The sequence below is a fragment of the Cervus canadensis genome, chromosome 6 (genome assembly GCF_019320065.1).
Source record: "Cervus canadensis isolate Bull #8, Minnesota chromosome 6, ASM1932006v1, whole genome shotgun sequence".
Classification (NCBI taxonomy): Eukaryota; Metazoa; Chordata; class Mammalia; order Artiodactyla; family Cervidae; genus Cervus; species Cervus canadensis.
In genome coordinates this window covers 87,669,703-87,690,817 of record NC_057391.1, presented here as the reverse complement: position 1 = coordinate 87,690,817, position 21,115 = coordinate 87,669,703, and the positions used below count along the sequence as shown (strand labels likewise).

The 21,115-nt window shown below is 37.8% G+C and overlaps 1 pseudogene; it reads right to left on the bottom strand.

The window, feature by feature from the left end:
- The window catches only part of LOC122444330, a 51,510-nt pseudogene extending 30,798 nt beyond the window's left edge, over positions 1-20,712 (bottom strand).
- Positions 20,713-21,115: the final 403 nt, after the last annotated feature.

Genomic DNA, 21,115 nt, shown 5'->3' with positions numbered 1-21,115 from the left:
CTATCGAGTCAGTGATGCCATCCAACCATCTCATCCTCAGTTGTCCCCTTCTCCTCCTGCCCTCAATCTTTAGCAACATCAGGGTCTTTTCAAATGAGTCAGTTTTTTTGCATCAGATGGCCAAAGTATTGGAGTTTCAGCTTCAGCATCTGTCCTTCCAATGAATATTCAGGACTGATGTTCTTTACAATTGACTGGTTGGATCTCCTTGCAGTCAAAGGGACTCACAAGAGTCTTCTGCAACATCACAGTTCAAAAGCATCAATTCTTTGGCGCTCAACTTTCTATATGGTCCAACTCTCACATCTATACATGACTACTGTAAAATTCATAGCTTTGACTACATGGACCTTTGTTGGCAAACTAATGTCTCTGCTTTTTAATATGTTGTCTAGTTTGGTCATAGCTTTTCTTCCAATGAACAAGTGTCTTTTAATTTCATGGCTGCATTCACCATCTGCAGTGATTTTAGAGCCCCCCCAAATAAAGTCTGTCACAGTTTCCATTGTTTCCCCATCTATTTGCCATGAAGTATTGGGACTGGATGCCCTGATCTTCGTTTTTTGAATTTTGAGTTTAAGCCAGGTTTTTCACTCTCCTCTTTCACTTTCATCAAGAGGCTCTTTAGTTCTTCTTAGCTTCCTGCCATAAGGGTGGTGTTATCTGCATATCTGAAGTTATTGATACTTCTCCCTGCAAACTTGATTCCAGCTTGTGCTTCTTCCAGCCTGGCATTTTGCATGATGTACTCTGTACAGATGTTAAATAAACAGGTTGACAATATATAGCCTTGACATACTCCTTTCCCAATTTGGAACCAGTATGTTTTTCCATGTCTGGGTCTAACGGTTGCTTCTTGACCTGCATACTGATTTCTCAGAAGGCAGGTATGGCAGTCTGTTATTCCATCTCTTTAAGAATTTTAACAAATACTTAGTAGACAGTGTGGTTATAGAATCATCTTGTTAAAAAAACTTAGGTTAGATATATTTATAACTTTCTTTAAAGATTTAATGGATTTTTGCTTTTCTTTTCATATCCATGGGATAAATGCAAAAATAATTTCTGAACTTTGCCACAAGAAAATCTTAACATTTCAAAGAAATACAATTTTGTCCCATACCTTAAACTTTTAGATGATATAATAGATTAATATGTGAATATAATAAATAAATCACATAAAGACTGGTAAATTTGATATTTGGTCTTTGAATATGGAAAAAAAGAAGAGTAAAGAGTAGGGGTACCTCTGGATCTTGCTCAAGTGAAAAGAAGAAAGACATAATTTGCAAACTAGTAACTAGAGAGGGAATAAAAATGTGCAATCAGTAAAAATTAGAACAGCCAAAGGAGGTTATACACAACTCTCTAGTGATATTTATTCTTGTGTAACATATTGTCCCAAACTTAGTACCTCAAGACAACATCCGTTACTGCACAGTTTCAGTGTCTTAGACATCCAAGTGTTTACTTCACTGTGTTCTCTGGCTCACTGCCTTTCATAAGTCTCCAGTAAAGGCTTCATCTACGGTGGGAATTATCTCACTTCCATGCATAATCACTTGTTAGGATACAGATCCTACCAGCTTGAAATGAGGGCCTTAGTTCCTTGCTATTTGTCAATCAGTGACTTTCCTCAGTTCCTTACCATTTGGGACTCTCCATGTGGCAGCTCACAACACAGAAGCTTGTTTCATTAGAATGAGCAAGCAAGAAGAAACAGAAAGGGACAGGGACAAGCCTTCAGGCTGTCTTTTTATAATCTAATATCCAAAGTACCATCCAATCACTTTTGTCTTATTCTGATATTTAGAAGCAAGTCCTTAGGTTCTGCTCTCACTCAAGGGGAGCTGATCATACCAGAATATGAATAACAGTAGATAGGGATTATTAGGAGTCATTTTTAGAGGGTGCCTACTGCCCATAACAAGTTCAAAAACCCAATTTTAGAAATCTGTTCCTTGCTAATAAAATGCATATACATATACAAAAATAAGTAGGAAACTTATGTAGAACAATTAACATAAGAAACATTCCAAACATCATTAAATGAATATTATTGGAACATTGTTTCATAATTAATGCCTTTTAACTTAGCTCAGTCGGTAAAGAATCTGCCTGCAGTGTAGGAGACCTGGGTTCGATCCCTCGGTTGGGAAGATCCCCTGGAGAAGGAAATGGCAACGCACTCCAGTATCCTTGCCTGGAAAATCTCATGGACAGAGGAGCCTAGTGGGCTGCAGTCCACGGGGTCACAAAGAGTTGGGCATGACTGAGCTAACTAACACTAACTTTTTTAAAAAGAGGCCAGTGGGTCAATTATTTAAATTATCCACATTTTAGAAATAAATTTGAACAAAATACTAGACTTTCCTAATTGCATCTAATAAAGTTAAGGTGATTGATTTTATTTCTTCATTGTCCCTACTACTCTTGATTACTATTTTTCTTAGACATTTGTTTTGTTTCTTTTCTTCCCAAACCCATGTAAAGTCATTTGAAACCTTTTCTGTGTTCACTACTGTATTCCCAATAGCTACAATAGTTCCTGGGATATGAGGTATTTTTAATAATTAACTATGTTATTAATTTTAAAAATTCAAAGACATATTATGACTTTATTACTGTTAAAATTACATTTGTGTCAGAGATAAGGATATAAATCAATTGTCTAAAGCTTGCAGTAGGCATATTTGGTAAAATAAGTAAAACTGTGTGCATTAAATGGGGACTAGTAATCATCTCTATATTAGTAAATCATTAAAGTTTTTATAAGACTGTGTTGTTCTGGACAGTTTATAAATAATAACTTGATAAAAAGGTAAAACATAAATGTCTAATCAGATGCTACTGGAGATTTAATAGATAAGGACGACTAAAAGGCAGACTTTTCTGTGTGCAAAATGAAAGAATATGAAGCTAATTTATTGTTATTGTTATTATTATCTTAGCTAAATATATGTTTCTTTATGAATGCTTATTTTAAAACACTAAGGCTAATTTACTGCATTAGACAGGAACAAAGAGAAATATAATTTAAAATATTTCATCTATTTTAGTCTTCTAAAATTACTGCAAAACAACTTTTTTATAATGAAAAGTAAGAGTATCTGCCCCTTGTGGCTCAGCTGGTAAAGATTTCACCTGCAATGTGGAAGACCTGGGTTCAGTCCCCAGGTTGGGAAGATCCCCTGGAGAAGGGAAAGGCTACCCACTCCAGTACTCTGGCCTGGAGAATTCTATGGACTGTATAGTACATGAGGTTGCAAAGAGTTGGACATGACTGAGCAACTTTCACTTTACACTTTACTTCAAGAGTGTCTGTAGTTCGTTTAGCTCTCATTGTGGATTCCCTTAGCCACTCTTACTCCATCAGTAAAATCCATCATGATAGGCAAAATTTTGAAATGGCTCCAAAGATTCTTATCTCTTGATATACACAACTTGTATTACTTTCTCCCTTTGAATGTGGGCAGAATTGAAGGGATTTTATAAAAAACAATTAAAATCTCAAATCAGTTGACTTTGAGTTAAAAGGAGATTATCCTGGGTATGCTTGATTAGATAATGTGATGCCTTAAAAAGAACTAAACCCTTTGTGATGGAAGGTATTTGAAATGGGAGATGGCCTATGAGGGGGCCACATGGCAGAGATCTGAGTGTGATCTCTGGGAATATAGAGAGGTCCTCTTCTATTTATGAAAATGGGAATGTCAATTATATACCTGCAATGAGATACATTTCTCCTCAGACTACCAACAAAGCCTTCCTCGGAACAGAGAATATCATAACTATACTTCTTTACATGTTCTATTCTGGTTTGCTACACTGTTGTCATTGACAGTTTATTGTCCACTTTGAAGTGTTAGTAAGCTATATAAGTGTGATCCATTCTAGTATCATATCACATTTACAGATATTTAGGCATAAGGCATAAAACTGGGAAATTAGATAAAATTTTACAACTTCATGGCAATAAAACTACTAATGGCATTTGTTAAGTAGGTAATAGGAAACACTGAACTTTCTGATTATGATGATCAGGAACTACTCTATTTACTAGTACAGCTGCTGGAATTTTAACATAACCAGAGGGAAAATTATAGGAAACTGACTGATCTGAAACATATCCGTAATATGAAACCAACAGAGAACTTTGAGATATATGAGATTTCTCATCTCATACTTGCTATGGGTTAGGAGTTCAACATGTTTTAGCTGGGTCCTCTGATAGGATCTGACAAGGCTGAAATCAAGGTGTTGGTGGGCTGTGTCCTCACTATAGTTTGGCTAGAGAAAAGTCTGTTTTCAAGTTCCCTTGTGTTTGACAAAGTTAAAGTACCAAGCAAGGCCTGAATAGTAAGAAATACTTCAGTGTATTTGTTTTGTTAAATTACTGTGATTTCTTGGGGGGCCAAAATTGCTTATTAAATTTTTAAAATATTTTTATATTAATTATTAGGAAATCATTGAAGGTGAAACAGTAAGCCACTTTATTTAAATTAAAGGGAGTGAGATTATAACTTTCAGTGAATTATCTAGAATTGATTGCTTTAAAATCTTTTGGAAATTTTTAATCTACAAATTATCCAAAGAACTGTTTAAAAATAGTTCATTTCAGTTCAGTTCAGTCACTCAGTCATGTCTGACTCTTTGTGACCCCATGAACTGCAGCATGCCAGGCCTCCCTGTCCATCACGAACTCCTGGAGTTTACTAAAACTCATGTCCATTGAGTCAGTGATGCCATCCAGCCATCTCATCCTCTGTTGTCCCCTTCTCCTCCTGCCCTCAATCTTTCCCAGCATCAGGGTCTTTTCCAATGACTCAGCTCTTTGCATCAGGTGGCCAAAGTATTGGAGTTTCGGCTGCAACGTCAGTCCTTCCAATGAACACCCAGGACTCATCTCCTTTAGGATGGACTGGTTAGATCTACTTGCAGTCCAAGGGACTCTCGAGAGTATTCTCCAACACCACAGTTCAAAAGCGTCAATTCTTTGGTGCTCAGCTTTCTTTATAGTCCAACTCTCACATCCATACATGACTACTGGAAACACCATAGCCTTGACTAGACGGACTTTTTTGGCAAAGTAATGTCTCTGCTTTTTAATATGCTGTCAAAAATATCTGTTTAAAATAGATTTTAGAAGTTGTCATTTTTATGATTAAAGAAATCACTAGGATTGTGATTTTAATTTATGAGATGTTGGTAATAGCCATAAATCATCTGATTTTGTAAAAAATTAAAATGAAATTAAATATTTAAATATTGCACTAGATTTTTCTCTTAAGTTTGGAGTCCACTAGCTAAGATTTTTCATATGATGATCTGGCATTTATTTGTAGATTGTCTATTCACATGACCTATGTGTGCTTGGCAGTTCAATAAAAATTCTGGAGAACATGTAAAAACTATCCTTGATACCTTATATAATTGTAGTTCACTAGGCAGGTTTTTAAATAAGCAAAATATTTTTCATAACCACCATAAATTTCAATTGATATTTCAATTGAAATCTCAAAATTAATTACTTTGATATATATTAAATTAATTAAAGGTTGTGTGTAAGCAGCTAGGGATGTTTCACTTTGTTTACATTGCCATCTGCTCTAATTATATAACCAAGGCTACTGGATATTATTCAAAAATGTGTAGCTATTGTTGACCTAGGAAAAATTGCTAGCTAAATTCTTTTACAGATTAAGCAATGATTAAAAAATATAATACTTTTTCAAAGTGGAAAAAACACTGGTAAATGAGCCTAGGCTTTTCATCAAGGAGATCAATTTCTCTGAAATTTTCTTTAATGAAAAATCTCACATTCATGTATATTTTATACTGCAGAGGTAGAAAAAGGGAGAAATTAGTAATCAGTATTTTCTTAATTCTGTATTTTTAGCTTCAAAGTTTAAATCTCACACTTTTACAAAACCCACCTATTTATTGGGCTCTTGATATCTGCTTTAAATATTATGAGGTAAAACTTTGAAGAAACTGTATCTTGAAATATGTAACTATACTTCACCACATGAATTTCCCTGTGCTCTTGACAATCATGTTCATTTCTTGACCACTTGTTTAACGCATCCTATTGATTAAGGGCATTGGTATCTGTCTCTTCCCCTCTTTATTTTAAGTTTCACCATCTTTTTGTGGGATTAAATTTCCCATAAGAATAAACTCCATTAGCATTTACTATTTTTTTAAGTCATCTCTCTATTTGTAAGTAATCAACTGGAAGTGAAGATTGTCTTCAACCTCATTCTACTATAATCTCTGTATATGTAAATTAGGTTTCAATCAAGAGGCAGAAACCACACAGTAATTTGAAGAATATAAAGTATTATTAACTGTAACAGGGGATTAGAGTAATGACAATTGCCTAAGAAGTGAAGTGAAATCTAAAGAATGCAAAAATAACATGTGTAAGTGCAACTACTAGCCCTAGAGCTGAGATGGAACATCCACAGAAGATAACCTAGAGCTTGATTCAGACCTTGTTTAAGAACAGTCCAGACCATTGAATGACAGAGAAATCACTGGACTGCACTGGAAGAAACTGCTGTAAAAGTGTTCTCCAGAACTTGCTAATGAAAATACCTCTCAGGGAGATGTGTCACCAGAAGGACTCCACCAGGAAACCAAGAAAAGAAAGTTGCATTTGGGTAATATTACTGTAGGGGGAGTGTGTAATTTCCTCAGTTCTGTCTCATCACAACAAAAATTTGAAGCAACGAACCAACGTTACAGCTCTCAGACGGGCCAGCATTACAGCTCTCGGACAGACCAGTGTCACAGCTCTCAGACAGATCAGTGTCACAGTTCTCGGATGGACCAGTGTTAACGGCTCAGCTTTATTTAGAAAATAAAGGAAAATACATCCTCAAGGCATGAGGGCATGCCGACCCAAAAGATGTGAAGAGAAGAGGGAGAGAGAGAGAGAGAGTGAGAGTGCAAGAGAGACCCCTGGCCTTTTGGCTCCTCTTTTTATATGCTTTTTCTCCTCCCCCTGGGCTTACACTATGTAAATTGGGCTAGCCAGGAGTACTGTTTGTTCTACCTGAGGTCCTCACTCTGGTCCTCAGATCTTCCTTTCTTCTATTTTCGTGGGCTTTTCCCTTCCAGTCTTTCTGGACTCTTTTTCCCTACTCTAACTACCTAATATTACCAAAATGGCAGTGCAATACAATTTATTTAGGTTATTGAAACTGTTCAGAAATTAAGACATTGAGAAAACTGAAGAGGATTGAATAAATGAGAAACTTGGGTGTGTCATGATATACCAAAAGAACCAAAACAGAGCAATATAATCTGATTATATATATAACCTTAAAATAGGTAATGTTTATCTAGCCAATTAGAAAACCAGTCATTTCAGCATTGCAAACCAATGTTTTAATTATGCAAATCCATCAAATGATAAAATAAGTATAGTCTCTAAACAAAGCAGTAGATATGTCTTCCTAAAAAATGGTGTTTATATAACAAGATATAAAAACTTCAGAAGACATCATTCCTCTTTAAGTTTCAAAGTCTGCAAGTAAGAAAAAACAGGATTGCATTTTCTTGACTTTCTACGACTTCCACATTTTTTTATTCTTTGGTTCTAGTTTAGAGTATATTGTTTCATAACTTCAACATATTTGACCCTAGCTTCAATGTGGGAGTTGGTGAGATGAGAAACTTCAAACTGTGATTTTGAAACCCCCGGTTCAAATGCTCTGGGGTGATACTGTGAAGAGAGTGTTCCTTAAAATAAATGATCTGATCTTCAATCAAGAAAAGTGTTAACTTTCTGGAAACTTTCCAGTTTGCTTTTCTGAAGAACTCAATTTAGCAATTTCATCAACTTTCACTATCCATGCTATTGGAGAGAAGCAGTGGCATGAATAGTCTAAAAGTGCAGTTAATTTTAAAAGAATTTATATGAATTGATTTTCTGTTGTAGATTTAACTTCCTAGTTGTGTTGTACCTAAGCTAACAATAAAATTAGTTTTTCTTTCCTCAGGGTATAATAATTGGTAGCTCAGTAAAATAATGTATGATAAGGGAAGCCTAGGCACTTTTGTTAGTTAACATGAAAAATTCCTTAAGCAGTACCACTATACTTGGAGAAATAGTCAAAAATTGTTGATAATAAAGAAATCTTACTGTGTTTTAAAGTGGAGAATCAATATTTCTGGCCCTACATTGTGAGATGCTGACTAGACCTCATGCATATGCACATTAGTAAGGTGAATATACCTTACCAGCTTACATTTCTGTGAATCAATGGATTTAAAAGCACATTGTCAGTTATAAAGCATTATATAAATATATACTGCATTGGAACTTGTCATAATGTGGTATACAAGCTCTTCTTAATTCCCATTTATAAGCACATGAAAAATAACTTTTTATTTCAAATTTAATCAGGTACTAGGTTTTATGATTCTGTTTTAATAATGACTCTAGAAGATATGTTTCCAAAAGCCTAAGCCTACCTGAAAAGAAAAAAGACTTAAAATAATTTTCTATAAATAAAGAAGAAAAACTCCTTGGCTGCAGCACAGAAGAAAGGATTATAATAACATAGTTTGAGAAGCTTTAGGAAAAATGAGACAGATGAAGATGGCATTGAGCAGATTCTGGTTTATGACAAATAATAGCAAACTCAGTCTGCTAAAAGAAAGAAACCTAAAGTAGCTACAATAGCTTAAGGGAAATGTGTATTCTGATAAACAACAGCAATGAATGCAACCATTGAAGTCTCTGGAAAGTCACTGTATGTGGGAGATTGGTTGTTTCAGACCTTGACTAGGAACAGCAAAGAGCTAATACTCTCAAAGAAACATTTTAAATTCCACTGTACTTTTATTCATCAACTTTTTTTTTTTTTTTTTAAATTTTTTTATTAGTTGGAGGCTAATTACTTCACAACATTTCAGTGGGTTTTGTCATACATTGATATGAATCAGCCATAGATTTACACTTATTCCCCATCCTGATCCCCCCTCCCACCTCCCTCTCCACCCAATTCCTCTGGGACTTCCCAGTGCACCAGGCCCGAGCACTTGTCTCATGCATCCCACCTGGGCTGGTGATCTGTTTCACCATAGATAGTATACATGCTGTTCTTTTGAAACATCCCACCCTCACCTTCTCCCACAGAGTTCAAAAGTCTATTCTGTATTTCTGTGTCTCTTTTTCTGTTTTGCATATAGGGTTATCGTTACCATCTTTCTAAATTCCATATATATGTGTTAGTATGCTGTAATGTTCCTTATCTTTCTGGCTTACTTCACTCTGTATAATGGGCTCCAGTTTCATCCATCTCATTAGGACTGATTCAAATGAATTCTTTTTAATGGCTGAGTAATATTCCATGGTGTATATGTACCACAGCTTCCTTATCCATTCATCTGCTGATGGGCATCTAGGTGCTTCCATGTCCTGGCTATTATAAACAGTGCTGCAATGAACATTGGGGTGGCCGTGTCTCTTTCAGATCTGGGTTTCTCAAGTGGTGTATTGCCAGGATGGGATTGCTGGGTCATGTTGCAGTTCTATTTCCGTTTTTTATAAGAAATCTCACACTGTTTTCCATAAACGGCGTACTAGTTGCATTCCCACCAACAGTGTAAGAGGGTTCCTTTTCTCCCACACCCTCCTCCAGCATTTATTGCTTGTGACTTTGGATAGCCAAGCATCCAGACTGATGTAATGGTACCTCATTGTGGTTTTGATTTGCATTTCTCTGATGATGAGTGATGTTGAGCATCTTTCCATGTGTTTGTTAGCCATCTGTATGTCTTCTTTGGAGAAATGTCTGTTTAGTTCTTTGGCCCATTTTTTGATTGGTCATTTATTTTTCTGGAATTGAGCTGCAGGAGTTGCTTGTATATTTTTGAGATTAATCCTTTGTCTGTTTCTTCATTTGCTATTATTTTCTCCCAATCTGAGGGCTGTCTTTTCACCTTACTTATAGTTTCCTTTGTTTTGCAAAAGCTTTTAAGTTTCATTAGGTCCCATTTGTTTAGTTTTGCTTTTATTTCCAATATTCTGGGAGGTGGGTCATAGAGGATCTTGCTGTGGTTTATGTCGGAGAGTGTTTTGCCTATGTTCTCCTCTAGGAGTTTTATAGTTTCTGGTCTTACATTTAGATCTTTAATCCATTTTGAGTTTATTTTTGTGTATGGTGTTAGAAAGTGTTCTAGTTTCATTCTTTTACAAGTGGTTGACCAGCTTTCCCAGCGCCACTTGTTAAAGAGGTTGTCTTTTTTCCATTGTATATCCTTTCCTCCTTTGTCAAAGATAAGGTGTCCATAGGTTCGTGGATTTATCTCTGGGCTTTCTATTCTGTTCCATTGATCTATATTTCTGTCTTTGTGCCAGTACCATACTGTCTTGATGACCGTGGCTTTGTAATATAGTCTGAAGTCAGGCAGGTTGATTCCTCCAGTTCCATTCTTCTTTCTCAAGATTACTTTGGCTATTCGAGGTTTTTTGTATTTCCATACAAATTGTGAAATTATTTGTTCTAGTTCTGTGAAGAATACCGTTGGTAGCTTGATAGGGATTGCATTGAATCTATAGATTGCTTTGTCACCCTGCTTATTTAACTTATATGCAGAGTACATCATGAGAAATGCTGGGCTGGAAGAAGCACAAGCTGGAATCAAGATTGCTGGGAGAAATATCAGTAACCTCAGATATGCAGATGACACCACTGTTATGGCAGAAAGTGAAGAGGAACTGAAAAGCCTCTTGATGAAAGTGAAAGAGGAGAGTGAAAAAGTTGGCTTAAAGTTTTACATTCAGAAAACTAAGATCACAGCATCTGGTCCCTTCACTTCATGGGAAATACATGGGGAAACAGTGGAAGGAGTGTCAGACTTTATTTTTTGGGGCTCCAAAATCACTGCAGATGGTGATTGCAACCATGAAATTAAAAGATGCTTACTCCTTGGAAGGAGAGTTATGGCCAACATAGATGGCATATTAAAAAGCAGAGACATTACTTTGCCAACAAATGTCCATCTGTTCAAGGTTTTTCCAGTGGTCATGTACGGATGTGAGAGTAGGATTGTGAAGAAAGCTGAGCACCGAAAAATTGAACTAGTCGCTCAATTCAGTTCAGTCACTCAGTCGTGTCCGACTGTTTGCGTCCCCATGAATCACAGCACGCCAGGCCTCCCTGTCCACCACCAACTCCGGGAGTCTACCCAAACTCATGTCCATAGAGTCGGTGATGCCATCCAACCATCTCATCCTCCGCTGTCCCCTTCTCCTCCTGCCCTCAATCTTTTCCAGTATCAATTGTGTCCAAATCTTTGTGACCCCATGGACTGTAGTCCACCAGGCTCCTCTGTCCATGGGATCCTCCAGGCAAGAATACTGGAGTGTGTAGCCTTTCCCTCTTCCAGGGGATCTTCCCAACCCAGGAATCGAACCCAGGTCTCCTACACTGCAGGTGGACTCTTTACCATCTGAGCCACTAGGGAAGCCCTCTCCTTGAATTAGGATTCTGTCATCAATTAGGAGAGATTTCATAGAAATGGCAATTGAAAATGAAAGATCCCCATTAGGTCACACCAACTGAGATCCACTGTGACTTTCCCCATTATAGAGAGCTGGCTCCAAATATTCTGTTTGTGCAACTTGACCCAGTTCAGCTTCCAACCGTTCTGATGCTCTCTTGACACCTTGGACATGTAAGTGAGGTGAAAGTATTACTGACTCACATTCATTCGACTCTTAACGACACCATGGACTACATCCCACCAGGCTCCTTTGTCCATGGGATTCTCCAGGCAAGAATACTGGAGGGGGGTGCCATTGCCTTCTCCAGGGGATCTTCTCAACACAGAGATTGAATACAGGTCTGCCTCCAAGAAATTGCAGGCAGATTCTTTACTGCCTGAGCCACCAGGAACACCCCCCTGGACTTGTGGGTCACAGTTAAACGAGGTTCACAGTACATTTATACAACCAAATCCTGGAACCCAAGGCTGATTGTAGGTCTGCTGAATTTACTCAAGACCTCTCTAAAATTGGAAACTTCCAAAATAATCCCATTTTCTGAGGCTCTTGGTGTATATTAAATATATACATAGGCATGTAATACCTAATACGTACAGAATGGGTACATGCATAATTAGCAAAACAAAGTTTACAAAGTGGTACCAAGTTGTGAAAGCTTACAATGTTCAAATAGGCTATATATTTTTACTTTAGCTATATACTGTAAATCCACATATATAGAATACTTATACTATAATTTATATACCATACAATACTGTATATTATACCAATCTGTACTACAACAGGGCAATATTATACTTATTATATGTCAGGCAATGAGATCAGCCACTGTAAGAGGGAAAGCTAATAGTTGTCATTTGCATCTTGCATAGCATACCCAAGAATTTTATATACCATTAAACTTCCCTAAAATTCTAATGAATATCATTAGCCTCATTTTGCATGAGCTAAATTCAAGCTTAGTCAAGGAGCTTGCCCTCCTTTGCACCACTAGTGAATAGCAGAGCTGGGATTGGAACCATTTGCTTTGTTCTCTGACAGAAACACAAAGTAGGATAGCTGTGGTCCCTGCCATCCAGTAATTTATGATTATATTTTGGAAATAAGACATCCACAGGTAAGAGGTCACGAGATAATACAAAACTACATAGGAAGTACCCTGAGTGACAAAAATGACTAATTCCAAGAATAACTGCATAAATAATAAGTACTTGGAATTCAGCAGAGAGCTTGCTTGTTTTCTATTGCTTGTAGCCATTTTCCCTGCAATCCTCCTGCATATTTCCTCTTCTTCCTAGGTATTCATGGCAATCACAATCCTTTGGGCAATTAGTCTCCTTCATCATCTTGTCAGTTATTGAAGTTTATCATATACTTGACCTCTGACAGTTCCTAAAAACTCAATACTTCCAACTGGCCATGACTATATTTTCTTTCGATTCACTGAACTCTTTCTAATAGTCTTTTATCTTTCTGGAACTGTGCTACTTTACCAAGCAAAGGAAGTATACCAGTTCAAATGAAACCAGGAGTCATCTGAAATAACCCCAACCCCACTGGCCAAGTTCTACTTCTCCTTTTTCTACATCACGAGTTGGGTATCTCATCACAGACATTTAGATATTTCTCAGGGACGGCAGAGCTCAGACAGTGCAAGCTACTTGCCCATCAGTGCCAGAGATTCATGTCATGGTGGGAAGGTGATAGCTTTAGTGGAGGAGTCGCTGAAATTTGGCAAGAAACTACATTTTAAAAATTTAGGGAACTCTTCAGTTATTTAAATTATGAGTATTTTCAAAAATATTTCAGTTAGCAGCTTGCATCCTTCTAGAAGAATGTCCAGCTCCTACACAGGTTAGCCCTGCAACGCAGGAGATACAGAGTAGCTGTGCTGGGTGCTCAATAGTGCCTGACTCTGTAATCCCACGGATTGTAGCCCTGCCAGGCTCCTCTACCCATGGAATTTTCCAGGCAAGAATACTGGAACGAGCTGCCATTTCCTTCTCCAGGAATTAAACCAGCATCTCCTTCACTGCCCGTGGCTTCTTTACCACCAGCGCCACCTGGGAAGGCCTGGTCGCAGCAGCCGTCCTACCAGTCTTAAAAAGAAAGAAGGAAAGGAAGGAAGGAGGCATGGGAGGAAGGGAGAAAAAAATGTATAATAACAAAAACTGACCTATTTTAATCCTTCTGTCTTTCAAAAGAGGGTTTCAGCATTTTATATTACATATATATGTAAACTAAATTTACATTGTATTTACATTGCTCTCCAATGTAAACATGAACAGGTGGCTCAGTGGTAAAGGTTCTCTCTGCAATGCAGGAGCCCCAGGAGACATAGGTTCGATCACTGGGTCAGGAAGATCCCCTGGAGGAGAAAATGGAAACCCACTCTAGTATTCTTGCCTAGAGAATCCCATGCGATCCCATGGGTCGCTAAGAGTCGGACGCTAGTGAAGCGACTGAGGATGCATGCAGCTCTGAGTTTCCTAGTAGCCAAAGGAAAGGGAAGACAGTTCCATTATTTCATGATGAAAGAGTCAACATCTTCGTCAATGGCTAACATTTTGCTGCTTCTATATTATAAGGCACTTACCATGTAAAAGATTCTCTACAAACATCGTCTAATTTCATCATCATAATAGCCATCACTAACTAATATAGTATTTAGTCAGTGTCAGTCACTGTTTTAAAGACTTCACATATATTAACCAATTTAATTTTCACAGTAAATTTGGATATAGATACTATTACTATCCCTCTTTTAGAGATGAGGAAATCAAAGTATAGAGGGTTAGTGATTTGCCCAAGGCCACATGACTAGTAAGTACTAGTGCTTGTGTGCATGCTAAGTCACTCTGGTCTTGTCCAACTCTTTGCAACCCCACGTACTCTAGCTGGCCAGGCTCCTCTGTCCATGGGATTCTCCAGGCAAGAATACTGGAGTGGGTTGCCATCCCCTCCTCCAGGGGATCTTCCCAACCCAGGGATCCAACCTGCAGCTCTTACATGTCCTGCATTGCAGGTGGGTTCTTTACCATGATCGCCACCTGGAAAGCCCAGTAAGTACTAGTACTGGGACTCAAACTTCAGCCTGGCTTCAGGATTCAAACTCTTAACCACGAGACTCTACTGGACCTCAATTAATTCTCTATAGTGGCATACTAAGAAAGAATGGGATAATGTTATTGAGCCACAGTCACTAAGATAAGAATTTCTAGACTCAGGCATTCAGATCAAATACTAACCAGTTCCAAAGCCTACATCTATTCCATGTGTGTGAGTGAAAGTCGCTCAGTTGTGTCCAACTCTTGTGACCACAGGGACTATACAGTCCATGGAATTCTCCAGGCCAGAATACTGGAGTGGGTAGTCTTTCCTTTCTCCAGGGGTTCTTTACAACCCAGGGATTGAACACAGGTCTCCTGCATTGCAGGTGGATTCTTTACCAGCTGAGCCACAAGAGAAGCCCACATCTATTCCATAGTGATCCATATAAAATGGTATCCCATGGGTCTCCATACAAAGGACATTCAAGAATTTAGAGCTGTAAATTTAGATATACAGGAGTTCTTGTATTGACTCGTGATAAACATTCAATCTAGGTCTGAACTTCCTAGTAGCCAAAGCAATGGGGAAAAGAGTACAAAGGTTTATACTGTCATTACTTAATGATAAAAGAACCAAAACCTTCATGAATCACCGACTTTTTTGCTGCTTATATATTATATTAAAAAATTTAACTCACTAAAGATATTTCTATACAAGGTTAAACTAAAGGGGCCCAGGAATGGTACTAATACTTTCTGATGGTCTAGTTCAATTCTAAGAATTTACTTAGTCTTGAAGAAATAATTGAAAAGAAAATCTCTTATAAGCACTTGAAGGAACATTTTTTCTCTTAATGTTTTGTTAAAAGCTGGGTATCAGTTGTAGAATGAAGACTCACATGCTGAAGCTATCCAAGAAAACAGAGACAGTATTCCACAAGAGCCTACTAGGAGAGTTGAGGATTCTGAACTAAAGTCCCAACAGGCTATCAGAATACAGATTTGAGGTGATGCAGAAGGAAATCAAATTAATTAGAACAAATAGGTGCTTTGGGCATAGATATTTGCTACTCACCAAAAATCCATGTATTACCCTCATAGATCCAAGTTTCTCACAGTTAAGCGAGGCCATAAGAAAAGTTCTGGCCAAACAGGCCATGAGGGGTGACGTGTATCACATCTAGACCAGAACACAAAGAAACCAATGTATGTTTTCTCCCCTAACTTTGGTAATGCTGAGTTCTCATGTTCATATGATAAAACTACAAACTGTCAGAACATCTCTTCAGCCTGAGGTTTGAACAGCTAAAAACCTATGGCTAATAGCATATTTAATGATGAAAGATGGAATGCTTTCCCCGAGATTGGGGTCGGACAGAACCCACGGAAGAGGGAATGGCAACCCACTCCGGTATTCTTGCCTAGAGAATTTCATGGATAGAGGAGCCTGTCTGGCTATCGTCCTTGGGGTTGCAAACAGTTGGGTATGACTGAGCGACTAACATAACAGCACCAAACTGCACTGGACATGAAGAACAAGACAGAAATTAACCTTTTCAAAAAAATATTTACTTATTTTTTGGTTGTGCTGGGTCTTAGTTGTGGCATGCAGGTTCTTTAGTGGCATGTGGGATTTAGTCCCCTGACGAGGGATCAAACTCAGGCCCCCTGCATTGGGATCACAGTGTCTCAGTCACTGAACCACCAAGGAAGTCCCCAAAATTAACCTCTGTGGTTGTCATTGCTAGGTCACTGATGTTTCAAGGTTAATTTGTTTTTGCAGCAAAGTCTATTCTATCCCAACTAACACAGCATTTCAGTACTTCCCAGTAGAGACTGCATCTAAAAGACTCAAATTGTCCTGGAATTTCCAACAAATATATACTTTACAAAGTTAAGTGTAAAGAGATACTTAACTTTCTCTCAATTTTATTTCTACATAGGATATTACATTCATAAAATGGAACACTGTTTTCAAAATGAACCAATTTGTTTTTTAACTCTGGGCTTTTATTTATTGCTCTTTGCTACTTGTCCTTCAGTCATGTTTTATTCTGTGTATTGAACATCTGCACCTGTGATAAATTTTTCTTTAAAATCAAGTGGCTGGGCTTTTCTCCCCCTGAATCTAGTCATTTGTTTTTCTGCCATTTTAAAAGTGTTAAAAATCTCAGTTCCAATCTACAGCTTGTCATAACATTAACTAACTCCACAGGCATGCCTTTGGAGTAGGTACAGTTAAAATATTCAATAATAGCCTGCATAATTATACCCTTGGGGACTGTCCCATATCTCAACCACCAGGTGGCAATTTCATCACATTATATGTACCATTAGGTAAGCAATGGCCTAAATGGCGTGAAAGATGATTTTTTCCTCTGCAAGCCTGTGCTGTAAGGACAGGCAGAGAGACACCAGAACAGAGCTCACGAGTGCAGGTGAAGAGACAGAAGCCCTCCACTGTCTGGAAGGTGAGAAGTCCTTGCTTTCTGCACGTTTGTGGTTGTAACAAGTATACTGCGAGGGGTCCCAGACTCTATGCACCAAAGAAATAACTCAGCAGTCAGCTGAGACGACAGAAGAAGAGTAAGCTTAGGGTACCTACAGGTGTTCTCTGTCACTCTAACACTAGAAGTCAGGTCATTTCTTGGGAAACCATAGCCCTAGAATAAACCTTCTCCCTTAACTAAAACTTCCAATTTGAAGTTCGGTATTGTCACTGTTTTTCTACACTTAATGAATGCCCTCTCATTGACCCTCAGATTTTAGTGGAACCTGAATCCCCTGGAGAGCTGGATTCTACCCAAAGTTTCCATTCGGTACATACAGAATCAGGCCTGATAATTTACATTGCTAATGAGGCCCCAGGTTATGCTAATGCAGCTTATTCAGGAAAAGTACTTTAAGAGCTACGGCCCTACTATGTGCCAAGTCCTGGGATAAGTCCTGGAGATACCACAGTGAAGACACCATAGTTGTTGCCTGACAGAATCCCTTTTTAATTGTAAGACAGTATTTCAACTTTCTGAGGTTCACTTTTCTTATCTGTAAATGAGGATAATACTGTCTATACCACAGGTTTTCTGTAAGGTTAGATAAAATATAATATATGCAAAGGTTTGGTCCAGTAGCTAAAAAATAGAAAGCTCTCATTATATGGTAGCTCGTAAGAACTGAGCATCCTTATGAGGAAGCAGGCAACTATAATCCACTATGAGAAGGGCTAGGGTCTACTCCAACTGGAGCTGAAGTAATCACTCATCAGGAAGCCCTTTCTAGCAATCCCTTTTCCCCTTCCTACCAAAGGCAGAAAAAGGAAAGGAATTAGCATCTGTTAGTAGTTTTGTTATTCAGAATTCTTTCAGATACAAATGATAAAACAAATCAACATACACAAGGATACACAAAAACAAAATAAAAAAAAATTAGCTCATGGAACTGAGAAGTCCAGAGGTGAAAATGATTTAAGGCCCTACTAGATCCATGTGTTCCCTTGAGATACTGAGACCGGTCTATCTCTCGCTGTCTCTTTCTTTCCGTCTTTTCTCCCCTATTGCTGCATCATTTGGTCCTGCTTTTTTCCATACTGTCTTAATTTTTATAGAGGCTCTCTCTACAAAATGAGCTTGATGACCATGAATGAACCCTGCCTGGATCAGGTGGCCATCTGCAACGGGTTGAATGGTGACTCCTAGAAGATACATATACTCAGAACCTGTGAGTGTGAACTTATTCAGAAAAGAATCTTTGCAGATGTAATTAAGTTATCGATCTCTACCTGAGATCACCTTGGATCAACCGGGTGGGTTTCAATTCCAATGACATGTGTTCTTATGAGATACAAAAGGGAAGAAGACATGGAGGAGAAGTTGATGCGGAGATGGAAGCAGAAATTAGAGTGATATGTTTACAAGCTAAGGAGCACCATATTGTCAGAACCACCAGAAGCTAGGAGAAAGGCATAGAACAGATTCTCCTTCAGATCCTCCAGAAAGAACTAACCTTGCTAACACCTTGATTTTGAATTTCCAGCCTTCAAAAACCTAGGTGTATCTGCCTGTCTTGACTCTTTGATAAGGCAATGGAATAGCTCCTGTGGGCTTCCAGGTCTGGCAGGGAGCAGTGTTCAGAATAATAAACCCACTTTTAATACAATTACTTGAATCCAACTTAGCATTATCTCCCTTAGTGATATCCCAAGCCCCAGGAAGGATGTTAAAATAACTGGCTTTTCTCAAGGACTTTTATTTTGATCAGGTCCTGGGTAAGTTGCCTGGGGTCCAGCACCCTTCCTGGAGCAGCCCTGGATTCTAAGTGCATGTTCTTTTTACAACATCATAACACCACAAGTGAAACATAGCATCCTACTTTATTTCTTTTTCTTAAATTAAAAAATTTTTCTTTTTATTGAACATTTAGCCACACGGTGCAGCACATGGGCTCTTAGGTCCCCAGTCAGGGATTGAACTTGCACCCCCTGTTCTATTTTCTCTTTCTTTCAAGCCATTCTGATGCTGGTACTTGCTTTTATACATAAACAATAACATTTTATTTCAGTATCAAATCATTGGAAAATTCTGAAGAAGTTTTAATCACCAAAATGTTACTATGCCACTAATACCCATAACTAAAGTAGGAACACTATAGGTAGCTATGACCAATTTGGTGCATACAAAAGCAATGATGATTATGTTCATTTCTGCCACCAGAATGGATAACAACTGCAAGAATTCAGATGTTATAATGTGAAAAACTGTGCATCTGAGTCAACAAAACATAATATATACAAGTACATTTATAGTAGCACTGTCTATAGTAACAAAAACTTGAAAGGGAAAAAGAATCCTAAATATCCTTCCACAATGGGCAAGTTAATAAATTAGTCAACCTTCACACAATGGAATACTTTGCTTCCTTCAGAGGATAAGATGACATTATGTGAACTGATATGGAAGTGTGTCCACAGAATACTGTATAAAACAAAAATTTAAAGAATAAAAAAGCCAGAAGAAAACTGGTAAAAAGACAGAAAGAAAGGCTATAGAATCGAGCAACCTAAGTGCAGATGCAGACCACGTCTTAAATTCGCGATGCTGGGCAAGTTATTTAACCTCCTATGTTCAGTTTCTCATTTGCAAAATGAGGAAAACAACAGTAACAATGGGAAAGCTGTTATGAGAATTAAAGGATTAGCCTATTTAAAGTGCTTAGAACTGGTCCTGGTACATGATACTTATTATTACACATGGTTGTAAAATAAAATTAAATAGATGATACATACTCATTTCAAACTAGGGATGTGTCTTCCTATCACAATGGGAAACAGTAAAGGCAGCTTCAAAATGACTGAAGAGATTTAAGCCAAGATAATGTTTCAATGCTTCCAGTGAACTGGATTGAACAGGTTCACTTATGATCTTTCCTCTCTCATGAAATTCAGCAAAGAATGTGACTTGACCTCTTGGCACCTGTGCAGGATATTTTCCATTCTTCCATCAGATAGACTCTCCACCCTAATAGGGATCTGAGTTGAGTTAGCAGGCTCCCTTGAACCTCTGGCTTCCGATTTGGTTGAACCATCTTAAGGAGATTATAAAGCAGGAAGAATGTATGACCAGGTTTTCATCTCCTGGCTTGCATTTTCCCTTGTTGGACTGAATCCCAAAGGACACAAATATCAGATGCCCTCACCACAGCTACTCTTTTCAAATGTGATACTCTTTTCTTTTCAGACCATGAACACTAGTCCTGGGATACTTTACTATTTTTTTATTGGCTTCCCTGCCCACACCTTATAAATGGTCTACTTATAAATCCTTCTTCACTCATCCAGTTTGAGTGTGCCATCTATTTTCTTCCAGGACCCAAAGTAAGACAGCACTCCAAGGGAAGTGCCCTCTCATTATTCACTCTTCCTAATTAAATTCTACAATGAAAAGATTACTCTTAAGTAGAATTACTTAAATTCCAGCTCAACCAGCTCAAATGAAGCAACTACAAAGTCAAAATGGACTTTCTTAGATTCATCAATTAGAAGACAGGCAATGAAACAGCTACTCTCCTTTTCACAGCAGGGTGTCCATGGTTTTATAATATTGCCAGAAATACCGAATTTTTGACGCTCCGTTTGCCAATCATGTACGCCAATCATGGCGTTGGCCAATCACATAAACAATAACAGAATGAAAATACCAGTGCCACATTATGTTTAGCTATCAATCCAGCATGCACTCCCAGTGTAGGACTTACTGGTAAAGGCTATATTATCCTTCATTTAAAAAATAAATAAAAATTTTAAAAGGCTATATTGAAGTTCAATACTATAAATTTTTGAACCACTTAAATAAAAAATGATTATTCTAAGGACAAAGAGAGCATGGACTAATGCCTTTATAATATGTAATATCCCCCACTAGTAAATGGTGGACCCATGCAAATCATATGATCAAATTAACTCCCTTTCCCTTGAAAAAAAAAGAGAAGAGAGCTTAAAACACTGATATTTGAAGTACAGGGAAGAATGGCATAGTTTGTTGTTGTT